Below are 25,365 nucleotides of genomic sequence, written 5' to 3' on the forward strand. Positions count from 1 at the left end.
CTATGGGTGGAAAACCTAGGTGGGGTGCGGCTAGACAAAGCGGGGTCCCACTCATCCCCCCGTTACAAAGCCAAGACATAGTGGAGTGGTTAACCACTCGCAACAATAACTCGGAGTGATAAGCACTTACACTATTAACTATTAAAGAACGATAATGAGGTGAATATAACAACAGGCAACAATAACATGAAGTGAGGACCACACAGTATAACATAGTAATATGGGAACCACATAGCTACTTCACAGTCCCTACGGATGCTAGTCGCTCACTCTCCGCCACCAGTACCCAAGGCATGAAGGCACAGGCATTAGAACATGTACTGGCACCCGCAAGGAGGTGAAGAGCATGCGGTGCACACGCTGGCACTACAGAGCCAGCCGTCAGACTGACTCGGCAGCATGGGTTATCACAATATTTAGAGCACAGAGCCTTCAGCCCGAAACGGCTTCGGTGGTCTCAGGCATTGAACTGTCCCCCAATGTCCCAAGGGTATCTAGAACAGGAGAACTGCAACAGGCCAGCTAGGACTCTTGGAAACGTTATATCCTCTCATGCCCATAGGACCGCACCCTGGACAGTATACTCAGCCTGTCCAGTTAGTAGACATCACCCCTTGCAGGAAAATCAGCCGTAATGTGTCCAGAAAGGCATATGGCAGGGTCTAGATCACCGATTGCCAAAACTTGATCTTGGAGGCCTTTAGGGTTTGCTGGTGGTTCCCCAAGAAGAAGATCTTCTACGGTGTTGTTGTTGAGATGGTTGTTGAAGCATAGAATGGAGAGTCGGACGTGTACGCTGTCGAGCAGAGTCCCCCGGAAGATGTAACCAGTCAGGGACCAGGAAAGGCTCCGTTTCCAGAGACTCGAAAAGGGCAGGCAGATCTGTCGGTTTCCTTAGGGCAAAGGTGGGGGTGTTTTACCGCACAATAAGGTGAAACGGGAACCCCATCTGTAGACAATACCCGCTTCCCACAGACCTGCTAGGAGTGGACGCAAAATAATCCTCTGCTGCGGTGTTGCCCTGGAAAGGTCAGGCAGGACCCGTATTGTAGCCCCATCGAAATCCAGAGGACCTGGAGACCATATTCTGCGTAGTACTTTCTCCTTGACTGGGAATTTCTGTAACCTACAGGTTATGTCACTGGGCCGGTCCAGGGGTCGTCCGAACGTGGGCCCAATGCTCTGCATACACGGTCTAAGTCAACAACTGTATGGGGGGGATTACCCAGCAGGATGTTAAAGATCGCCACCACTGTGTCATGCACGTTTTCCTGTCTGGTAGCTTCCGGAATGCCCCGCACACTCAAATTGTTGTGCCGGTTTCTATCCTCTAAATCCTCAATATGGAGCTGCATGTCGGATATCATACCGGACTGTACGTCCCGGGACTCCTCTAGGGCCTTCAGTTTCACCTCCATGGCCTCCACGCTCGTCTCACCCCCCTCGACCCGCATAGCCAGTTGTGTTACTTCCTAACGTAGGTCCTGAATATCACGGCTATGCGCCTCCTCAATTTTCACCACCAGTTTGGCGATAGGCGCAGGAGAGCCCCTATATTCATCTCTGCAGGGGGCTGGGACGGATCTGTGTCCCTGGATTGCATGCCTCCCTCTGGCCTTCCTATGTCCCCTTAGTGTCCTCTGGGGCCCCAGATTCAGGGGTAAGTGCAGTCTGAAGTCCTGTATCTGGAGCGATGCGGGAGAGCAGATGAGAGAAACATGCTCATTCCGCCATGGCCAAGACACGCCCCCCGGAATGTATTCTAATGGATCTTCAATTAACAATGCAGAAAGTCTCTCCTCCAGCTGCTGCTTCGTGCAAAAGACGGCATCTTTCTACTCCAGATCTCCATCCTTTTCCATTTGCCTCTCCACAAGCTGTCAGAAATCAATCATGTCGATCATTTGCTCTTCCCTCGATGGACTCTGACTCAGTGGACTGATAACCTTCTTTCTGCAGTGATGTACCCAGCTCCTCCACATACTAATTGTCAGCGACTCTGATGGGTAACCCATAGAGTTATAATTTTTTTTACAATTCCTTTTATTTCCTATCCAACATACTCCTTATACCTCTTCTCGGATATACCCTCATCATTGACTTGGTTTAATTCTGCCTGCATATTTGAATTGCTTATTTAAAGCTTTCCTCTTCCAATGTTACATATTTAGGTCTATGTATTTGCTATATATATAGATGTCATTGTTGCCATACTAAAATGTTTACCCACTGCTTTTACTGCTTGTATTATGGAGTTCTTATTCTTGCCTGGATAGCCGAACATTAGAGCTATCTTAATATCACCTGGTCACTACTTTCAGTACAGTTCATTTTCACCCAAGGAATGGAGATGCCTCTTTTTGGCCTCTCCATATCTATTGGTTCCTTGTTTATTACCGTCTTTTTCTACCGGTGTTCTTGTTTATCGTAATTTGTTTTCCCCGACCCTACTACTCTCTTTGTTCCTTTTTCTATCCTTCTCTTCTTTCCTCTACCTCTCTCTTTCTTTCTTGCTGGTCCACAGGGACCTGTTTGCTTCCTCTGATACATTTTGCTCTGCTGTGATAATCCTATCCCATGAGCAACCATACTGTCCTTATTATGGCTACTCTACAACGTTTAACTCTTGATGCCAAGGGGTTCAACTCTCCTCATAAATGTAAAATAGCATTTTGTTATTTTCGCTCTATTAAGGCTGATATTGTGAAACACACTTCTCTCATTCCTCAGCCCCTAAATACTTAAATCATCAGTTTCCCCATTTTTTTTTAGCCAATGCCTCGTCAAAGAAAAGTGGGGTGCTTATTGGCTTCTGACATTCGACCCAATTTATATGCAGCATAGAAATTGTAGACCCAGCTGGGCATTATCTAATTTTAGTGGGGCATCTCCTAGATCAAGAAGTGACTATTGTTACCTACCACGCAACCAACTCAAAACCCCTCCCTTTCTTTCACCAATTACTGGCTATCTCGCACCATCTCAAAGGCACTCTGCTCCTTTGTGGTGACTCCAATCTTGTGCTCTCTCGCACCCTCAACAAGACTATACTAAACTCTTCCCTCACTTCCAGCTCAACCACCCTTAGGAATCTTTTGGTCCAATATTCCCTGATTGTTGTTTGGCGCCAACTACACCCGACTACCCGTGACTATACTTTCTTTTTTTCCCCACACAACTCCTTCTCTAGAATTTACCATATTTTCACTACCCACTCTATGCTTTCCTGGTCAGACCATTCTGCAGTTACGGTCTCTCTGACCTCCTTGGCAGCAACCTCCACAGACCCTTTCTGGTCCTTACATGATTATTTTTTATTGTATGAATCCCAGCCAAGCTTTTCTTAGAACATCACTGACTATCTCGCCACTAATCAGACCCCTGACATTTTCCCAATCAACCTGCTGAAAGCACATAAAGTTGTTATTCGGGGGTAATGCTTCAAATTAGCCTCCTCTCTCAGACATGAGAGGACCCAGAAACAAAAATTCCTTGAAGACAAATTTACAAAAGCTTCCTCCCTATGTTGTCGACAGCCTTCCCAGGCTATCGTTATTGTTTAGACAGCTACACGTGACCTTAATCTGCACCTCACACATATAGCTGATACAAATACGTTGAACGCTAAATCGCTTTTATTTGGAAGCCCACAAGGAAGGCACCTTGTTAGCTTTTCACCTTTGCAATATCGATCCACGACATAAACCCTGTCGTCTTCGTACAAGTCATGGTGCCATCACTAGTAATCCCTCCCTCGTTGTGCATGAATTTAAAAAACACCTAGCGGACCTATATTCTCCTGACCATGATTTTTCACCGACACTTGCAGACCATTTATTAACGTCTGTCAATCTCCCTCATATTCCTGCCAATGTCAGAGATCTGCTGGACACTCCCCTATCATGGATGAGGAAGTCCAAAGAGCCACAAAATCCCTGAAAACCCACAAAACGAGCTGTACTGGATGGCTTCTCCCCCCTTTTTTTATAAAAAGTTATCTGATATCTTGACCCCTACTTTAATGCTTTTAATGCTGTCAGATCGGACCATACTTTGGGCGTAACTCTCTTTCCGATGCAATCTGTATACTCCCCAAACCAAACACTGATAATACTCACTGGTCTAACTATAGACCTATATCCTTAATTAACACTGATATTAAGCTTCTATCCAATATTCTTGTGAACAGGATCAACACAGGCATTGGTCAGCTTATTTATAAGGATCAAGTGGGCATTTTTTGCCTCTCCAACAAGTCACTGACAATATCCGCAGGGTTACTATTCTTAGGCACTTGGCCAGGACCCGCAAAATTCCTCTTATGTTACTTAGATATCAAAAAAGCATTTGATTAGCTTTCCTGGCCCTATTTATTTTATAGCTTGGACAAATGGGGTTTTGGTTCCAATTTTTGTCCTTGGATAGTGGACTGATATTAAAACCCCACAGCAACTGTCAATTACGAGGGCTTTCAATCCCACACACTTCACATAAGCTGATGCACTAGACAGCGTTGTCCCTTATCCCCTCTATTGTTTGCCCTGGCCATCGAGCCTTTGGCTCCCTTGATCCGCAACCACCCTGATATCTCTGGCTTATCTGTTGATGGCCAATGCCATAAGTTGTGCCTGTTCGCGGATGATATCCTTCTCTTTCTTACTAACCCCTCTATCTGTATAGCCAACCTATCATACCTCATAAATTTTTTCTATTCTGCTCACTACCTTGGAGGTAGCGAGCAGAATAGCCGAGCCGAATGCTGGATAAAAACCCACGCACAATCTGGTATCAATTGTGGGTGAACCTCACACTTTTTTTTCTGCAGACTGTAAAAAAAACAAAAATGTAATTGTTTTCCCTGTTTTGTTTAATGTCTCTTCCTAACGAAAATTCATATATACTACCACTAACAACATTTTTAATTTTTTTAAGTTGATGCTTAACACAATTAAACTTTGGATGCATCTGAAATTCGGATGCCTCTGAAATTTTCATTATTGGAAATTTGTATTCGTTTGCATTCGTTATTTCTGTCATTTAGAAATTCTAATGCAGCAAAATGTACGAATTTCCAAAAATTCATCTGAATAACGAATCTTTCTGAAATGAATTGCACATGTCTAATTTGAATGATTAAAGCCGTAAGCTCTGCTTGAAAACCAGGCAACTAGCATTTTAAGACTGAGAGGTCAGCAATGGAAAAAGTCTCTACTAGTTTCCTCCAACTCTGGATGCTGATGTAAACAAATATTTGCTGTGTCTCTTGGGAAAATGTAATCTCTGCACTGAGGTATAAATACTGGTGAAGCAAAATAAAATAAAATAAAAAGAAAAGAAAAACCAGTCAAAGCATCTTTCAACACTCAAAGTCTGTCTGTGACAATAATGACTTACTTATTTGTCTTCTGGTCCCAAATATGCAATATTAACAGCACATACCATTGTCACTCCATACTTTGTAGTCAACTTTATTCATGTCACTACAAGTTCTATTAGGCCTTTATGTACCCTTCTTTGTTGCAGATCTTGCAAAAACAAAATTATCTTTGATGAAATACAACACTAAGAAAAAGGAAATAACCCTAAATGTTCTTATCGCTCCATTTAACAAAAAAATGTGGTATTTCCCTGTGTCTCATTCACGGCTTGTATACATTAGACAAAAAACAGCTAGTCTTAACACCAGTGTAGTATGCCCTGCTTGCTATGTTGATATAGTAGTTATCAACATGTAATATAAAGAGGCACTCCATGTAACATCTAAGGTAGTTTCTTCACGTGTCAAGATATTGCTGCTGCATGCTTTCTGCAAAGGACTGCATAATCTCAGCACAGAGATTTCTGGAGCTGGATGAGAGAAGCATTCAGAAGAATAGGGGCTAATAGGTTTTAGGGTTAGTTTAGGGCGTAGGATAGTGTAAGGCCTAAAGGAGAACTATGGGGTAAGTGTTTTTCCCCATAGTTCTCCTGAAGGCCACGGGAGGACATATACTAGCGTCCTCCCGTGACCCAAAGCTCAGTATATCGCGAGCTACAGCTCGCGGTATACTGAGACTGCCGCAGCCGGGAAGGATCCTGACGGATTACTGTTGAGATCCATCCAGCTGCGTGAGTGACAGCTGGCTCTGCCTATCTAGAGGCAGAGCCAGCTGTACCCGCCCCCTCCCCCGTCCGTTCCGCCAGTCAGCGCTGGCGTATTAGAGCGGGGAGGGGAGAATCCCTGCATGGAGCCGTGAGTGACAGTCACGGCTGTCTGCAGGGAGATGATCGAGAAGTGAGCAAGCGACGGTATGTGTTCGCTTACTTCCCGATCTATTGAGCCGACGTGTGACAGTTTCATTGTCACACGTCGGCTCGAACTATGAGGTTGAGTGAAAATCACTCACCTCATAGTTCTCCTTTAAGGGTTACAGTATTTAGGGTTTAAGTGTTAGAGTGGAAAGTTAAAACACTTAGGGGTTATTTCTTAGAGTTTTGGTTTCAGGGGTAAATGATATGGAACAGATTAAATGTTATGAGGCAATGTTTAGACTTTAGAAGATAAGTTAAGTGCGAGGGTTGGGGGTTAAGTGTTATTGTTGAAGGCCCATTTTTTATATAAAGTATTAAATGTTCAGCCAGAGTGTTGAGTGTTAGAGTATCAGGGACTGTTTTAGATAAAATGGGCCCTCTTGACTGGCATACTGAAGCAAACCCAGTTCATAAGTCACAGAATGGTTTTCTCCAATGCATAATTTTGCCTTTAATTTACAGCCTCTCCATATAGAGCCAAAGAGCAGCAACAACATCAAGCTAGCAATGTATGGAAAGATTAAAAGATGCAGCAGCTTGGGAAGTCCTGATCTTTCCTTGCCAACCAGGGGCTCTTACCCTGCACAGATATTGGCTGATCATATCTGACATGAGGGTTTTTCACCCCTTCCCTAACATAGGCTCTGGTCCTTCCTCACCTGTCACCTCCACCTCCACCAGTTGATTCGATTAAAACTGACTTTGCTTTCCTCAAATAAGGTATGCAATGAGACATACATGAGATTGTGCACTACAGTGGTGCAAAGGAGGTTAGCTACTTGAAGAACACATACAATTTGGTCTCTAACAGATTGACTGATCTGGAGTGGAAGACAGCTGCAGCAGAAGTCACAGGTAAGGGCATTTAGAATTGCCTCCGGCATTATAATGTGAGATTTATAGGTCTATCTGAGGGCTTTAACGCTGTGATGTTTATTAAAACTGCTATCTTTGATTCTTTCTCTGCTAGCATTGGGGTGAAGCATGCACAGGGAGTTTAGACCACCAGGCACCGCACCCAGGCCTGTGATCCTTAAACTTCTTAACTACAGAGAGAGAGATACTATCCTCAAAAAGGCCAGAGAACATGCACCACTACTGTTTAATGAAGCCACACCATCTATCCACCCTGATTTCTTAACAGAGTCTAGAAAAGCCAGAGCCAAGCTTAATGCAGGTAGAAAAGCCCATCATCAGAGGAACATCCTTTACTCCATGCTATTTCCAGTTCATCTGAGTTTCCAATGGGATGTAAAACACATTTCTTTATCACAGTAGAAGAAGTCTTCCACTAGCTAGACATCCTGTCTCAGAGACGCTCTCCAAGCTGCAACAACTCTGAGGAGTGCAGGGTAATGTGCACACCTACTGTTTCTCCTTTGCCTATGCAGCAGATTCTGTCTACATTATTTATTCCCTTAACAAATGCTACATCTATTAATCGACTTTCCTTAAGACCGGCTTCCCATTTGATCATGTTAACCATTTTATTAAGCAAACATATTGGATGTTTGTAGTGTATGTGTTTGATTCACCCCCCCCCCCCCAATCTAATCATGTGTCAACTGCTAGGGGTTTGAAGCCGTACCTAAAGTAATACTGTCATGGCAAAGTTAACAACAGTTTCTTTAAAATCGGAAGCCTCAATTCAAAATTTTAAATGGTCCATATGTTTAGAATTCTGAAAAACCTGTCACTAAAAATGATTTGGCTACAAGAAACCCCCCTTGCAGACCAGAAAATTCTGACATTAAAAAGATCATGGCTTAGAAGTCGCTTCTACTCCACATGTTCTTCATACTCCAAAGGTGTGTGCTTACTTTGGTAAGAAAAAAAACTGACTTTTGAATGTGTAAATGTCTTTGCTAACTTTAAATTCATAATGTTATGCTGCACTGCAAGGTACAAAATACATTTATAATTTTTGTATCACTTTGCAATCCCCAGCACCAAGACAGATATCTGTTTAATGATATTGAAAATAAACTCTTTTCCTTTCCCCCTGACCCTACCATTTTTCTGGGAGATTTTCTTACTCTGGACAGAATGTGCCCCATGCCTTCTGAACCCAAGTTCCTGTAAGATTGGTATAATGCCCTGTACCCTACGGACTTATGGCACTGGAAATATCACAACCAAATTGTTAACATCTGCCAAAGACATGTAGAGCCTTGTCAAGATTACATTATGCACTTCAGCACCCCCCAATTCTTATTCCTAGAGTTTGGATAAATCACAATAAGCTTATCTACCATGCTTAAAACTACTGGAAAGAAGAAGATGATTGGATCAAGAGGCATCATTTAAGGTAAGTCCTTAAAGCAGCAAGTGGGGCTGTGTGACTTTATTGTCACTTTAAACACATAAAAAGGCTTCTGCTGCTATATGCCAGACCAGAAAAGTGATCTTACTGACAAGGAAGGGTACTTACCAAAGTTAACACTTTTGTGTCAGTGACAACTTGCCTAACTACAAACAACTTTACATTAGTAGTGCATACACAGATGAGTCAGAAAAAAATCTGGAAGCCATGGCTAATGGCACTAAACCTGGTATAAGTCCTGATCTACTTTGTGCAATACTTTGTAACAAATCTTGTTAGATATGCATTTGTGTAGTTCCACCTCTTAACTATGTGAAAGTAAACAGATCCAAACTAAAGCGTGTTGCTTAAATGTTTAATTTTATTATTATGTTCATTTGTATTGTAATGCAAAATAAATATAAAACACCTTTTAAAAAAAGGAAGATGGACCACTATGGGAACATTAGGACTTGGATCTTTGGTACATATTGATGGGATACTCTTGGTAATCTCCTCTTACTATTACATACAGTATATTTTGTTAAATGATTAAATAGTTCCTTTCAGGCTATTAGGGTCTGGCATGGATTTTAAAGGGTACTTCATGCAGAAAAAAAAAGATTATGTGTGGTCCCCTCAAAAATCCCTTACCATACCCATTTAGCACTAGCCTGGCAGGCTTAAAAAAAGGGGGTGAAAGTGTTTCCCCCCTCCTAAACCATTCCATGCTACATTATTTATTTATTTATTATTGGTATTTATATAGTGCCGACAATTTACACAGAGCTTTTACATACTGCACATTCACATCAATGAGCTTACAATCTAAGATTTCTATCTCACATATATACAGGGCCATTTTAGAGAGAAGACATTTAACCTTCCAGCATGTTTTTTGGAGCATGGAAGGAAACCAGAGTACCAGAGGAAACCCATGCAAACATAGGAAGAACATACAAACTCCTTGCAGATAGTTTCCTGACCATGCACTCAACATGGGGGGGTCCCCCTGGCAAAGCACCTTGTCCCCATGTTGATGGGGTCAAAGGCCTTTTCCCACAAACCTGGCCCTTGGCCCTATAGTTGTGGGAGTCTGCAGGCAAGGGGCTAATTGAAAACTGGAGAAGAAGGAAATGGTCATATAAAATAGCAGTAAAATGCTGCTATTATTTATATTATATTCAGCTCTCGACAAACGTGGTAAAGGTTCGACATTAAGACCTGTGTTTGGACCGAACTTTGAGCTCATCCCTTTTTTGTGCGTTATTCCTTTGCAAAGGAGGCATCAATTACATATACTGAGGTTTGTAGAAGACATGTGCAAATATCACCTAGTTATCTGGAATCTGGTACTTGAATTTATACTATGACCTTAAATTACACCTGTTCCCAGGTTATGAACATTGAGCTACTTATATATTCTTAACAAGCAGTAACAGAGCTTTAACCACTCAATGACCCCAATATGTATATAAATGGCACGTTCCTGAAATGGTTATACCAATATCTTGATACTGGTATAGTTTGAGGGGGGGGTTCAGCCCTGGTGCCCCATCTTTCCTAAACACCCAGGCTGCATGATAAATAGTGGTCTTTTATGAACCTACGTAATTTTTGTTAATTTTTTTACAGTTGTACTGCACCTTTAAGAAATAAAAAACAATGTAGTGTCCCCCTAAAAAGTGACCAGGAAAGGGGGGGCAGTGCGCATGCACCCCTAGCTCACCTGAATTATACCATGCCGCATGCCTTCAGCATTGGGAGGATAGTTTGTAAGGGGGGCAACAAAGACCCCCTCCTCCTTAAAAAGACTTTGTCCCCAATATTGAAGGAACCCATCCCCACATCCTTATTGGAATTTGGCCCCTTTAGAATAAGGGGAGCCCCAGCTATCCATCCATACCTCCAAGTGACTGAGTATGGGATTCATAATACCCCTTGTTACTTAATCACAAAAAAAAGTGAAAAAGTAAATAAAAACACATTGTAAAAAAAAGTCCTTTACTGAAAACATTTTTCAAAAAATAAACAAGTGTCCCCTGATGCAAATCCAACATCGATGACATTGTCCATTGATGTAGATCTATGTCAATCGCGATGACCCATTGCGTCACAATGTTGACCCACTGCCATGACGACCCACCAACCTGACAATGTTTACCCACCACTACTCCCATTGCAAATTACAGATCCTCAACTGGCTTCTGTATGTAAAGAAACTGTCCAGAAATTCTGAGTGATGTAACTGACCAAATATAGCCATATTTGGTCAATTATGTTGCCCAGGATCCCTGGCCGGCTTGTTTACAAACAGAAGCCTGTGGGAATCTGTCATTTAGCAACAGTAGTGCTACCATTCTCCGATCCCCGGCAGTTTGTAAACAAACAATGTCACTTACAGGAGTACATTGTACTGCTCTGCAATGTCACATGTAGATTTAAGGAATCCTCTAATAGCATTCTTCTTTTTCAAAGTCGCAGCACATCCTAGATAAATTAATCACAAGTCACAGAAAACGGCCACCCGCAGCCGTGCTCCAAGCTCCTTTCCCCTTAGGGGGCATTAACAAGGAATGCAGCCCGCCCTCAGCTTTTTCTTTCTAACTCTATGTGCCATGGCCGCACTTTCTCTAATCATGCACACTGTGTACGCTGGAGTGTGCACGCTGACATATGGGAGCGGGAGGCAGAGTCTCAACTGAGAAGACTCAGCCTCCCTTCTCTTTTTCTCTCTCTTAGACGACTCTTAGACGACCATCTCTTAGACGACCATGGAGATGTATTACCAGTATTTCCCCTCTCTCTTCACCAATCTTTCCCTGATCTGTCTCACGTAATCAGATGCTTGCAGCAGTTGTATGGAAACCTGTTCCCCGTAAAGCTTAGTTCCCCCTGCCGTTCAGCTATTACCATAACCCCGTCCCTTCCTCACAGCTGCTTAGCATTTACATACCCCCGCCCCCTCTCTGCAAGCTCCGGTGTTCTATGAGAAAGAGACAACAATGAGAGTGGTGACATGTGATGGAGAGGCAAATCAGACATCTCCTATACAGTGTGTGGAGACGTGGAAACTGAACGATCAGAGCACACAATGTTAGAGGAGACGTTCGTAAAAAAAAGCTTTGACCCCATAGTTCTCCCTTAAATGGATCTTCCTCGTGATCTCCTGTGCCCTGAGAGGATCCTGTATTCACTTCCTCTTCCTTCACAAACTCCATCCCCTGTACATCAGACTGTATGGGGATAGGCAGACTCCCTGGGTGCCATGGAGATGACTGATGTATGAGCAAAATTCATTTGGAATACCAATTTTTTTTCTTGCAGAGGAAGCAGAGAAAATGTGGGCAAAAATTTCCAGCTCCCTGTAATGTAATTACTATACTTAATTGTTAAGTACTACAATATTAAGGAAGTATAGCATTTCCTTTCAACATATGGAAAACCCAAGTGAACTAATAAGAGGTTTGAAGTACAATTTTACTAGTTCACCAAGCAAATGTGTTTGCCTTGTAACATACAGGTGGTCCACAGAGAACATCCAATTGCCGCCGACCGGCCAGATGCATTCCAAAAATTTCAGTTGGGGCAAAGCAATCATCACTATTATTGAGTGGCACTGTACCAGTAATATTATATGAGCAAGGCGGAACTTCACTGACATGAATCTATAAGGAATATAGATATAGATTATGCCAGATGAAAGCATCAACTTTACCTTGATCTACCATTAGTCACTTTATGATGAGCTTTGCATTCATTACATGCAAGTGCAGCAAAGACAGATGAGGTTCAGATAAAACATTTTGGAAATTGAAAACATAATTGTAATGTGAATGATCCCAATAAAGAATAATGGATTTTTAATTGCAATAGCTGTTTTTATGTTTTACTAGCCTAAAGAACTGCATTTCTACACACTAAACACTATACACTAACATGAATGATTCCTAATTAATTTTTCTAGAAATAGGACTCCAATTATATAAAGATCGGTATTAGTGACAATTGCACACTTATTTCCAAACACTCTAGGTTTCAACTTCAAAATCCTGAAGCAGTAGCTACATAAAATGTTGCATAACCTAGTTTTCCTATGTAATCCTATGACAATTTCCCTTGACCTTTCTCTCCCTGATGTTATCAGCATAGTCCTGTGCTCTGTCCCCTATCTATGTGTATTTGCTTAAATCTTAGTTAATCCCAGCTATGTTATGTTTCCTCTCTAACCTGAATTATCCCTGCTGTGATCTGTCAGACATCCACCTGTCATGTTTTCCAAGCACTGCCAATCTTAGCCTTTTCAATGTCACATAGGACTCAGTCAGACAAAGATATGGTAATGCTAATACACATGGTTTAGATGTTTGTATGAGGCCTTTTCATTTGTAAAAAGGTTTATATAGATAGTTTTGGTCTACAGTATTAGTTAAAATAGTACAAACAAATAATCCCTGCTCTACCTCCTACCCCCAGTCACGTTAAAAGGAGATATTGGTGCACTGCCAGGCAACTGATCAGCCACATGAGAGATAATTAGCTGCAATATACCCCCTCCTGCCCAGGCCATTTTTCAGTATTCAGTACTGCGGTACTTTGACTGACATTTATTCAGTCATGCAACGCTGTACTGAAATGAATATTTTAAAATTTTTTGGGGACAGACAGAGCTTTCTTTTGGTGGTATTTAATCCCCACTGGGGTTTTTATTTTTTACTATATAATGAAAAAAGGACTGAAATTTGATTTTAAAAACCTGTTGTTCCCTACGTTAAGTTATAAAACATTTATTATTACCCAATTTTTTGGTAAAACATAAAAGATGGGGTCACATTGGGTAAATAGACACCAAACATGTCAAACTTTAAAATTGTGCGCGCCCACAAAATCGCAAAAAGCTACCATGCCTAAAATTGGCCATAGGCGAAGCTTTAAAAGCTTTTACCGATCATCAGTTTAGTGTTATCAGTGATTGATGGGCCTTGAATTATTACTCTCACTGCGATGTTCGCATGTGTGGCGTAACTGTTCTTTTTGCACGTGGGCACACCAACCCGTATTAACGTGTATAAGTGCATGCACGCGGGGGTGAGGGACTTAAAACTTTTTTTTTTTTTTTAAATATGAGACTTTAATTTTTTTTTTTAAACATTGTTTTTTTTTAAACTTTTTTTCCACTTAACTTGATTGCTATCACATAGGGGCTAAAAAGCCCCCAATGTGATAGCTATGAAAAATGACAAGTCCTCTTTATGGAGACATCAGGGTTCCCCAAGACCCCTAATGTCACTTAGGGACCCCCAAAGAAGCTGATGAAGCAGAGATCTTCACATCTCTTCCGACTTTAGATCTGATCTCTCCTTCTCTCTACGAGCAGCCGCTGAGCTGGTCTTCTTGGTCCCAAGGCACGGCAGGGGGGACAGCAGTTCCCGGGATAACCGGCAAAGCAGGGGGGGCGCCACACACTACAGGGATATACATAGTTACATAGTTACATAGTATTTGAGGTTGAATAAAGACATTAGTCCATCAAGTCCAACCTATTAGGATCTCATTCTAGGAGTACCTGTACCCCTGTATATTACGGTCCCTTAAGAAATCGTCCAAAAGTTTCTTGAACAATTCCACATTATTTGCTGAAATCACCGCCTGTGGCAGTGAGTTCCAGACCCTAACTGATCTTACTGTGAAGAACCCCCTTCGCCCCTTGTGCTGGAATTTTTTTTCCATCAATTTTAGGTGATGGCCTCTAGTTTTTGTAACGGAGTTAATTTTAAACAGTTTATCGCTAATGTTGCTACCACCATTAAACATTTTGTACATGGAAATCATATCCCCCCTTAATCTCCTCACCTCTAATGTGAACATGTTTAAATTTAGTAGCCTCGTCTCGTAGCTCTGGTCCTCCATACCCCTAATTAGTTTGGTTGCCCTTCGCTGGACTTTTTCCAACTCAAGGACATCTTTTCTTAGTACTGGTGACCAGAACTGGACCGCGTACTCCAGATGAGGTCGAACCAATGATCTATAAAGTGGCAAAATTATAGACTTGTCCCTGCAATACATCCCCTTTTTAATACAGGACAAGACCCTGCTAGCTTTGTTTACAGCAGCCTGGCACTGCAAACTACCTTTCAGTTTGTGGTCTACAATGACCCCCAAATCCTTCTCCATTTCTGACTTCCCCAGCGGCATACCCATAATTGTATAACCCATTTGTTTATTTAAAGTGCATTACTTTGCATTTATCGACATTAAACCTCATCTGCCACATTAATGCCCACTCCCCTATTTTATCCAGGTCCTCCTCTAATGTTATAGTGTCTAAGTCCGTGTCTATTACCCTCCCTATTTTGGTGTCATCCGCAAACACGGAAATATCGCTGTTAACACCCTCCCCGATATACAATCGATTGTCCAGCTGTAGAGCCGGCTGAACGCTTGTATGAAACAGCCGGTAATGGCTGTTCACATTCCCGGTGTGATTCTGCTCGAGCGCGCCCCCTACATGTACGTCCCCCGGCCGGGAAGGATCCACCATCCGGATGTAATTTTACGATGGGCAGACGGCAAGGGGTTAAAGGAGAACTATGGGGTTAAGGCTTTTCCCCATAGTCATCCTTAGGGTAACGGGAGGACACAAACTAGCGTCCTCCAGTCACCCTAAACTCAGCTACAGCTCGCGGTATACTGAGACGCCACAGTATACTGCGAGCTACTGCGAGCAGTATACTGAGACGCCGCAGCTGAAGCGAATACCAACAATTATGTCTGGATCCGCCCAGCTGCATGAGTGACAGCTGGCTCTGCCTATCTGGAAGGCAAGAGGTTAAAGTGTTTTCCCACCTATGCAGCCAAATTGGGCTAACAGCTATTTTAGATTTGTTACGTCTTCCCATTCACATTGCATAATCTAAAAATGGTAAAAAATTTGCCCCTTTTAAGGCCCCATTCACACTGAGCGATTTATCGAGCGATTTTTTTCAGCGATATCACTCATATTTCCATGCGATATCGCTCTATGTAGCTTCTCCAATCCCTTTCAATGGAGCTGTTCACATCTCGTCGCTCAATATCGCTCAATATCGCTCAATATCGCTCAATATCGCTCAATATCGCTCAATATCGCTCAATATCGCTCAATATCGCTCAATATCGCTCAATATCGCTCAATATCGCTCGTCGCACAATATCGCGCGATTTTCATGTCGCTCAGTGTGAATGGGGCCTAATAGATTGTATATATCAAAAGAAAAAATTGACAAACTAACTTTCAATTCATTTAAAATTACAGAATTGCTGAAATTCCCCCTGTAGATACTCAACCATCACAAGGGATCAATTGAAAGTGATCAGCAACTATATTATACACCATAGCAGTGAGTGTATGATCCCTTGGCATGAACTGTATTATTCCCCTCATCTTGATATCAGTGAAATGCTTACGATAATGCAACAAGCCAAGGAAGAAGACCAACTTCAGTGCCTAACTTAATACTGCCCCACAAGTGGAGACAATGCAAGCAATGCTATAGCTTTGGGCCAAGCCTGATTCCCTGTCTGGCAGATATTCCAATAGTGATCATGATAATGTCATATACAGAGGCTAGCCAGCAGCTTTAGCAATCATAGGCACTCTGCTGTTACCATTGGAATTAATGTGTATGCATTTTTGGTTCAGATAAAGAATGTTCTGGTCTGGATCTGGTCTGTAGTTGGTGTGAACAAGCCCTGCAAAGCTCAAGATAGTGATCACCAATGCAGAAAAAACAGTGTTTACAGTACTCCTGCAAAATGCATGTGTTTACAGTACTCCTGCAAAGTCTATGACATTTAAAGCAGACAGAGGCTCTCAACACTCCCAATGAGAGAAGCTGAGCTAGTGGAAGTACTAGGGTCTGGTATTATACTTGTTTCATTACTTTATGCCAGTTTCATAACACCTCAGCATAAATACACAATCCACATGTGTACACGGCTCTGTGGCTGCTGGGACCATTGCTGTCACATCCAAGAACGCAATGCCCATAGCAAGCTGTATCCTACTTGCTAGGTACTAAAAGGGGGACTTTTTAGGCACTTTGACTTAAAGTGACATTAAAGTCAAAAATATTTTTCCCTCCCCCAATGTTAATTAAAGCACTTACCTTAAATGATGTTTCTTAATCCGATCTTCTTTCCTGTCTTTTTCATCTGTCCCTCCAGCGCTGTGGCGGGTCTACGATCCAGCGCTGACTCCTCTGAGCTTGCTGGCACTTCCTGTCCCCAGGTGTCGGCATGCGGGTGCACGCGTCCATAGACTTACCTTGTGTCTCTCCTCGCGTCCTGGCCGAAAATGTGAACTGCGCATTTTGCATATTATAATAGATTTTTTTTATTTAAAAAATTCGGTCAGGGTCTCCTTTACAAATGATCAGATCATACCCAATTTGCCAACTCATCCCAAATAAGCATAAAACTGGACCGATGTCGTATACAGGTCCAATTTGCAACCTAGTTGTTTCCGTGCCCACCCACAATTGTCCTATGAGTATTTACTGTTACAGTGTTTCTCATCCCAATAAAAACTGGCAATTTGTAAAAATTGTCTGATGCGGTTGTAGAAAGAGTAATTGTTTTCTGCTTACTAATCAATTTGTGGTTTTGTCTAGGGATAAGCTGAATGCTATCTCGGATACTTATTTGGCTTTGAAATAACCAGTTTTGCTAATGAAGAAACTCTAAAATTCACTCATTGAGCTGTTTATGTAAAATTGGTGTGCAAAAAATCTTATTAAGAGGGCATTGGGGTGTCTTTGAGTTTATTTAGGGTAGCTTATTTTATTAAATGTATTTGTATTTTTTGTTTTTTTTATCTTTTTAAAATAATGTAATGTATGGCTGGATAGTTCCAGTCTTGAACAGGTCCAGGATAGCTGAAAGGACCTTTTATAATACTGAAATGCTATTTAAAACCCATTGCACCCTTCAAAAAAATCACTGATCATTGAAAATGGGGACATTTCAGCATAATTGAAAATTGTTGTCCAAATCTTCCAAATTCCATAAATATGTTGGGAAAATAAAAACTCTGCTTCTCTCCATCCCAAGTGCTGTCCTTGTACAATACTCAAAGTTAAAAAAAAAAATAACTGTTCAGCTTTTTAAAGATGTATTCTGGTCAAGAGCATTCATTCTTTCATTTAAATAAAAAAAACTGATCTTATAAAGGCCAGTCATGGTAAAATATGAAAAATGTATCATGATTTTCACAGCATACAAGATTGTAGGAGCAAATCAGAGAAATCATTGATAAAGTGAAATTGAAAGAGTTTGCTGACTACTAATGTTTACATTTAAAGCTGTTTATTCTAAGAATCATGTCTGAAATTCCTATTAAAATAATGTAAATTAAGACTCCTGTATATCAACTTATTTTACTGCAAGAAAAAAAACTAACTTACACTCCAGAGATCAATCATAACAAAGAATTACTTTGAATTAAGTCAGTTGCAAATAAATCTGTCCTGAACTTTGTTTAGTGTCCTTAGTGGTCTATAGAATAAATAACTTTTTTTTTCTGTCCTAGTGCACATAGCTCACAGCTGCCGTGCCTTGCAAACCAGAACGTTGAAAATGGAGGAAGAAAAACAGTATCGTGCAACTATGTATTGGAGGGTTTGAAAGTCACTCCCACTTGTCTGAAATGTTTGAACCAGGTGTGTCTACAAGAAAGAACTGCTATGCATTACTGTATAGCTGATGTTTGTTTAGTAGCTGGTGATGATAGACATGTGACCTGTTAGTAAAGTCAATAATAAGTTAGTAAATGAACAGCATTCCAGCTTACAAAAAAAAATATCTGTCAGAACTTACTATATAAAACCATATGGGCATACACATTAATCCTTATTTAGTTATAATTTCCTTAGCTACTTAACCCCTGCAAAAGTGTTTCAAAGTTCATGTAATCATCAGAAGCAATATTTAAACAATGCTATGTATAGAGCTCAAAATGTATGTTATTAGATTACAACTATGTCATTGCATATGACTTTAAAGGAATTATCATGAAAAACTGAAATACTTTATTTGCTTGTAACCCCACCAAACCAGTAAAAGTACAACATTACAGAAAAGTTTAACATTGCAGATAAGATAGGTTGGAATGCTTTTTCCCAAGACACCTAGAATCATCAGTGATCTCCCTGTATACTTCATAAGCACAGACATTCAGGTTCATATGAACCTGCATGTTTGTATAATGATTTTTACTGATAATGTTCATTTTGCATCCAGATAGTTTATGTACTGTACATCCAGCCATTAATGTGACACTAAACTCTGTAGTTAAATTCTAAAAATGCATTCAAATATCTTAACTATTTAAAAAAATATAGCTTATTTGTTTATCACTTAGCTGTAGATCTGTAGAGCTGTACTGAGATTGCAGTCTATCACGGGAGCGAGCTTGGAGCGGTGGCTACTTTACACACACAGGGACCAAGGGGAAAAAAAGTAGACACTCTCCAGAAGGAAGGACAGTGTCAGCATGAATTCAGAGATGATTTGAGGATCTATAGCTGAGTGATACTTAAATAAATTACATTTCTGTTAATAGTTAAGATACATGATTGCATTTTTAAGGCTGAACTCCTGAGTTTAGTGTCACTTTAAGAGGGCTGCAACTAGTAGGAATAAGAATCCTACAAGGGAGCCACAGGTATTGAAGTAGGAATCTTATATTATATTTTGAATTGGTTTACAGGTTTTTTTTTATTCAAGTGACAATAAACTTAGGAGTTAAATTTAAAAAATGCATTCAAGTACCTTAACTATTAACAAAAATATGTAGCTTATGTGTACATTATTTAGCTGTAGATCCTCAAAATCATCTCTGAATTCATGCTGACCCTTTCCTTCCTTCTGGAGGGTGGCTACTCCCCATGGTCTGTGTGTGTGTTGTAAAGTAGTCACCGCTCCAACCTCCTTCCCGTGCTGGACTTCAATCTCAATACAAATTAGTGAACTAAACATGACATTGCAGTCCATCACAGGAGTAAGCTTGGAGTGGTGGCTACTTTACAACACACACAGGAACCATGGGGGACACCTTCCAGAAGGAAGGACAGAGTATGCACAAATTCAAAGATGATTTGAAAATCTACAGCCAGGTGATACACAAATAAGATACATTTTTGTTAATAGTTAGGGTACTTGAATGCATTTTCTAAATTTAACTCCTAGGTTTATTGTCACTTCAAATCTTATTCACATACAATTGATTTCTAGGCACCAAAATACACGGTTTAGTAGAGAAACCCCCAACTCATGTTTTATTAAAACACCTTATACAAATAAATGGTTGAAGTAACATAAAATTGTCTTCTTATATTAAGTTATATGATCCTGCTGTTCTGCTTACTGTTTCACAAAATTGTGGCCAGGATGGAGAAACTACTGCAGAGGCTCAACTTGGTACCTTGTGAATTAGCCACATGGCACTGAGAGAAGATGTTGCTCTGTTCATCAAATCCAGTATTCCATTTCCAGAGTGTCTTGAACAAGTCCTTAGTTGCACCATATCCTTTTGTCCATATACTGTATACCTGGTCTCAGTCTAAGCAGCAATTTCTGCTTGGCCTCACTGGCATTAACTTTCAGTGTTTATCACTTTAAAGCCACTATGCACTACTTAATCCCTAGGTCTGTCTTCACCTACACAGCAGTTTAAGCCGCATACCTTTGATAAAGCTCCATGCAGGAGCGAAACATGTTAGGTTGATTAGTGGATGTTCTGTCCTGTGTGGTGATACAATTTGCCGGCTTTACAAACTCTGTGATGCTGGACTACTTCAGCTTGTTCATGGACTTAATATGGATATACCTATGAATGCTATTGGGGGAACTACCTTAACAGCAAAGTGGAAGTGACCTATTATCTTGGATTACAGCATGCATCCTTTGGAACTTTAAGATGCACATGATTTTGGGTGAGATCTTTCCACCTTTTATTGTTTATCATTGTGTGGGACACAATTGCTCATTTGCTCATATATCAATCCTGTATAATAATAATATAATAATTTGTCCCAGGCATACAGCATGGAGTGTAGTAGAGCCCGTCCCCCAAGACGTACTGTCTCTCTACAAAAGAGACTAAGGGGAATTTATCAAAACTGGAGCAGACACAATCTGGAGCAGCTGTGCATGGCAACCAATCAGTTTCTCTCTTTCATTTTTAAACCTTAACTGAACAAACTGAAGAGAGACGCTGATTGGTTGCCAGGCACAGCTGCTCCAGATTTTGTCTGCTCCTGTTTTGATAAATCCCCCCACTGTGTCTATACAAAGACAGAAGTGATGGTTACTGCATTTCAGTGGATGTGTACAGCTGAGGATTTAGCTTCCATACTTGTATGATTACAACATAACATAATACTACAATATATAGGGGCTAAGCTAGCACAACTGTGGTTATACCTGTCCAAAACAGACGAACAGTCTGATACAAGTTTTCCTGGCCCCTGTGCAGCTTTCACAGGCATTGACCATCAAACTCTTTTGGCCATTTTATCATTGTCCCTTCTGTTAGAGCGACCCATTGCCACATGAACTTAGTTTGTGCAGTACACAGCACTCTGCACTCTCCAATCAAATAAGTGCACTGCTCCTTTAGGGGTCTCAGTCCTTGACTCATGCAGGGTCTTCTCACCTGCACACAATGCGCTCTCATGCACAGAAATTGCAGTTCTCATAAACTTCACTATTTCAAGGACTCCAGTCTCTGCCCACAAGGTATAATAGACACACTGTCCCTCTAATGTCAGTTCTTTGCACATAAACGGCTTCTGCGAGAGATAGCGCTGGCTGCCCGCATTCTCCACCACTTGTGACTTTTGGGTAATTAGCACATAGGAAGCGTCTTGAAGCCATTTTAAATATAAACAGGACAGTCTTTTATTTCTTTCATCAACACAGCATATAGTCTGCTAATGTTTCAGCAAGTAGACAATGTCTCACTGACCAAAGATTGTCGCACATACTCCAAAGATTGTCGCCTCTAGCACACACAGCCACCTGGCTCCCCTCTGACTTCTGGGTGGAGTCCTCCTGACTCCTGAACACCTCTGTTCCCAGCTGGAGCCCAGAACATTAGCCCGCACCCTTCCCAGAAGTGCTGTGCACAGGTGTGCAATTATGTGCTGGCCACTACTAAACAATGGATGCAGGAATGGAGATTTCATCCCTCCCAAGTCTCTTCGAAATCTCCCAGTTCCAGGATCCCATGCCAAATCCAGAACACCCAGAGAGAACTGCAAAGCCAGTTCTTTCCCAGCAAAAGAATCTGTTTATTGGAACTGCTCAGCCCCTCTGGCTGAGAGTCCTGGGTGACTACAACCCCAGTTCTACCATGGGATTGCCACACAATCCCACAATTTATACACACACACACTGTAATATATATATATTTATATATGCATATATATATATGTGTGTGTGTGTGTATACTTTGGTTTCCGATACGTTTGTGGTTACTTCCAATACCTACTCATTTTGGGGGTCCATGTTTACCTTTGTTATTTACTTTGGGGAAGCTTACCACCCTTTTTATCAGAATCTTTTTATTTATTCATCTATTCTCTTGTTGTTTTTGCCATATTGGTGGATAGAGCAGGGAGTGGGAACCGTGACCCCCTTATTGGCACTTGGCCTAGTTATTTATTGACAGCAGTTTAATCCTTGGTGTGGGCACCTTTTGCCCACTGTGTACACTCTCTAATCATTCTTTTTACATTACCTTTTGCCTACTCTGTCTACTCCACCCATTGTAATATATTTCTAATCTGTCTTCTCCATGCACACCAACTTCAGATCAGCTATTTCCAGATTAGAACACTACTTTCTACTGTCTGTTTGTATCACTCTATCTATTCAGATTCTGCATGGAAGCAGTTGACTCCACGTGGACATTTCTCAGTGCAGTGGCAGGCTTCAGGGTGCAACTCGGTGAGCTTCCTTTTCTTATAAGAACTGCTCCATACATCCTTTTCAGAGGAATTTTTGTCTCAGAATGTGATGATCTTCAGCAAAGACGAATGGCAGAGGGAATTTTGTTTTTATTAAAAATGTCTAAAATTCCTTTTTTTTTTAATTAACGTACCATTCATCTTTATTTGGTGAGTAAAAATGCAATGTGTTCCAGGCTAGCAGAAGAGCCCAGTCAGCTGCATACTCCTTACAGTGGTATTAAAAGATATCAGTACTACAGCAATTTTGATTTTAATAGTCACAGAACTCCAAATGATTTATAAAATCCTTACAAACTAAAAAATTCAGTTTATTATCCTTTATTATCTCTCTCTTAACCCCTTCCTTTTTTTACAGCTATATAATCTTAGTCCCTTGCAGCCAGATTTACAAGTCCTTTCCTTCTGGAGGAGAGTAGAGAGCTACACTCTCTTATAAGAAGTATTGCTCCACTAGAACTTCATCTTCCTTGTGGGTGACTAACATGAAATGCATTATATATTTATTTCCTATTTCCCAAATTTGTTGCAGCACTAGCATATTACGCCCCTAGAATTATTTACATCACTCCCTGACCCCCAAAGCCTAATGTCCTTACCACACTTAGCACACACTCTAGGGCAGATCTGAGAGGATATACCTGACATATCAGTATGTTTTTGTATTGTAGGAGGAAACCAGAGCAAACCCACAAATATAGGGAAAACATACAAACCTCATACAGATAGCATCCCAGGCTGGATTTAAGCTTAAGGCCCAATTCTGCCCCTATATCATTTCCTTCTGGGAGATTAGAGACATGATTAATTAGCAGAGATTGAGAAACAGATAGCACACTGGTATGGGCTTAAAAATACATTGGCACTATTATAAAGCACAGCGGTGTGCTTTATAAATGTGCCCTTCTCTGCGTTTGCCTCTGATCTCCAAAGAAAAAGAAACCCCATTCATTTCAATGAATAGAGAAAAAATGTTTCATTATCCAAAGGTTGGAATTTACAAACAATGTTTGTATTGTAGTTTTGTGTGACTTTATGCAATGTCTTGATAAAAACAAGCCAACAAGCATGCATTATGTCAACAAAAACAAAAAAATCTTTGGGCAGTCAGATCATGCCTACATGTCTATGTCCGCTCAAGAGGTAGTGAAGCCATGAGCCAATGCTTTCTAAATGCCACAAATCACCCAGGCTGGCAGTGTGAGATAAAGCTGTTGACAGAAGAAAGTTCTATACTTCCACAACATATCCACTACATCCTTAAATACATTAGTTTTATATTTCATTTATCTCCCTGCTCTGTGTTTTCCTCTTGAGATAGGATCAGTGCACATATGGTTATGCCTTGATGTGGCCTGTGCTTTCAATTGCAGTCACTGTGTCCAAGTAGTAACTGTACCTTGAGTGTGCAGAGTTCTGTCACCACCTTTCCCAAAACTGTCACTTCACTCCTCCTGCAAATCCCCTGCATTGGGGAAGCATAACACTTTTAGCTGACTAAGCACAAAACGGCAAACTTGAACTTTTTCCTTTGCTACAAATGATGTATGTGCTTCTTTTTTTCACTTTTTCACACGTTATACATTTTAGTGTAACAATATGTTTCTAGAAAAACACAACAATGAAATTTAGGATCTGCTCTAAGGCAACAATATTCATGGATGCATAATATTATTTCTTATTCTATGGCAGAGCTTTTACTGTTATGTATACACAGTCTGGGATTTTATGTTCTTGCTGCAGGATGTCGCTTGATGCCCATATCTTCACAAGGATTGAACAATGACCTGACTGTCACCTTAGTCGTTCATATCCCAATTTTTACTAATGATGTGACAGATCTAGGCATGATCTTGGAATAATCAGCCAGTGCACGTGTTAATGAACACATGGAAATGATCATGCATGAGCTAAGAAAATACTGTAATACTTACAGAGCTTTGAATGCAAAGCAAGAAATCTATAAACTAGTTAACAATTAATAAAACTGCAGAAATCCTTGTTACAGAGAAAGCCATTGGTGTGTTCACTCAGTTGTTTAAAATAACAGCAGATTGTCTGCAGGTCACATAAAATGCTCATGTAAAGGATTTAAGTGTAAAGCGGTAACATGACCTCTTTACAGGTGCATGTCACTAATGGTGGGTCTAATTGGTCTTTCCCTGTGCCACAGAAATTAATTGTAGTGTGTGATTGTGGCAGGGAGTTCATCTAATGACCTTTGGGCCTTAAAAGAGGCAAGTAGGAAGAAAAGTCAAATGTTTCATGTTCGGATAGAGCATGTGTGAGGTTAGTCATAAAAGGAAGATACACAATCATGCAACAAGCTTATTTAAAGCTGCTTTTAGACAGGCATTAAAAGCATGAAAATGAGAAAGGCTCATGAGGCAATAGATTAAGTCAAGCCCTATTGGATTTGCTCCATTGGAGACAGCAGGAATAGGCCTTAATTCAACACTGGAAGTAGCAGCCACAACAGATCTAAAAGCTATAGGAAAGTTTGCTCTTACAAAAAATAAAGCTAAAGTCCTCAGCTGCATACAAACTGGTCAGTGTCATAACAGTTTCATAGTACAGTTTGTAGGCTTCTTTTTTGGGGTACCACACTGCATTGTCTTAATAGTTTAATAAAATGTCAAAACAAAGTAAATAAAAACACTTAAAACCACAACTCCACATTTTCCGAAGCCCTCCCATCTCTATTATTCCCCAAATATTCCAAATATAGACTTAATGTTTAATAGAAAATGTCTAGTAAATGAA

General features: G+C 40.8%; 1 long non-coding RNA gene across 1 annotated transcript in view; it reads left to right on the forward strand.

The window, feature by feature from the left end:
- Positions 1-24,806, forward strand: part of LOC108791294 — a 240,236-nt gene extending 215,430 nt beyond the window's left edge. Inside the window, exon 3 of the long non-coding RNA XR_001941496.1 lies at positions 24,776-24,806. This is a non-coding gene — a long non-coding RNA (uncharacterized LOC108791294). The remainder of the gene's footprint in view (positions 1-24,775) is intronic.
- Positions 24,807-25,365: the final 559 nt, after the last annotated feature.

This window comes from Nanorana parkeri, unplaced genomic scaffold (assembly GCF_000935625.1).
Source record: "Nanorana parkeri isolate BGI_ZX_2015 unplaced genomic scaffold, ASM93562v1 scaffold540, whole genome shotgun sequence".
Lineage (NCBI taxonomy): Eukaryota > Metazoa > Chordata > Amphibia > Anura > Dicroglossidae > Nanorana > Nanorana parkeri.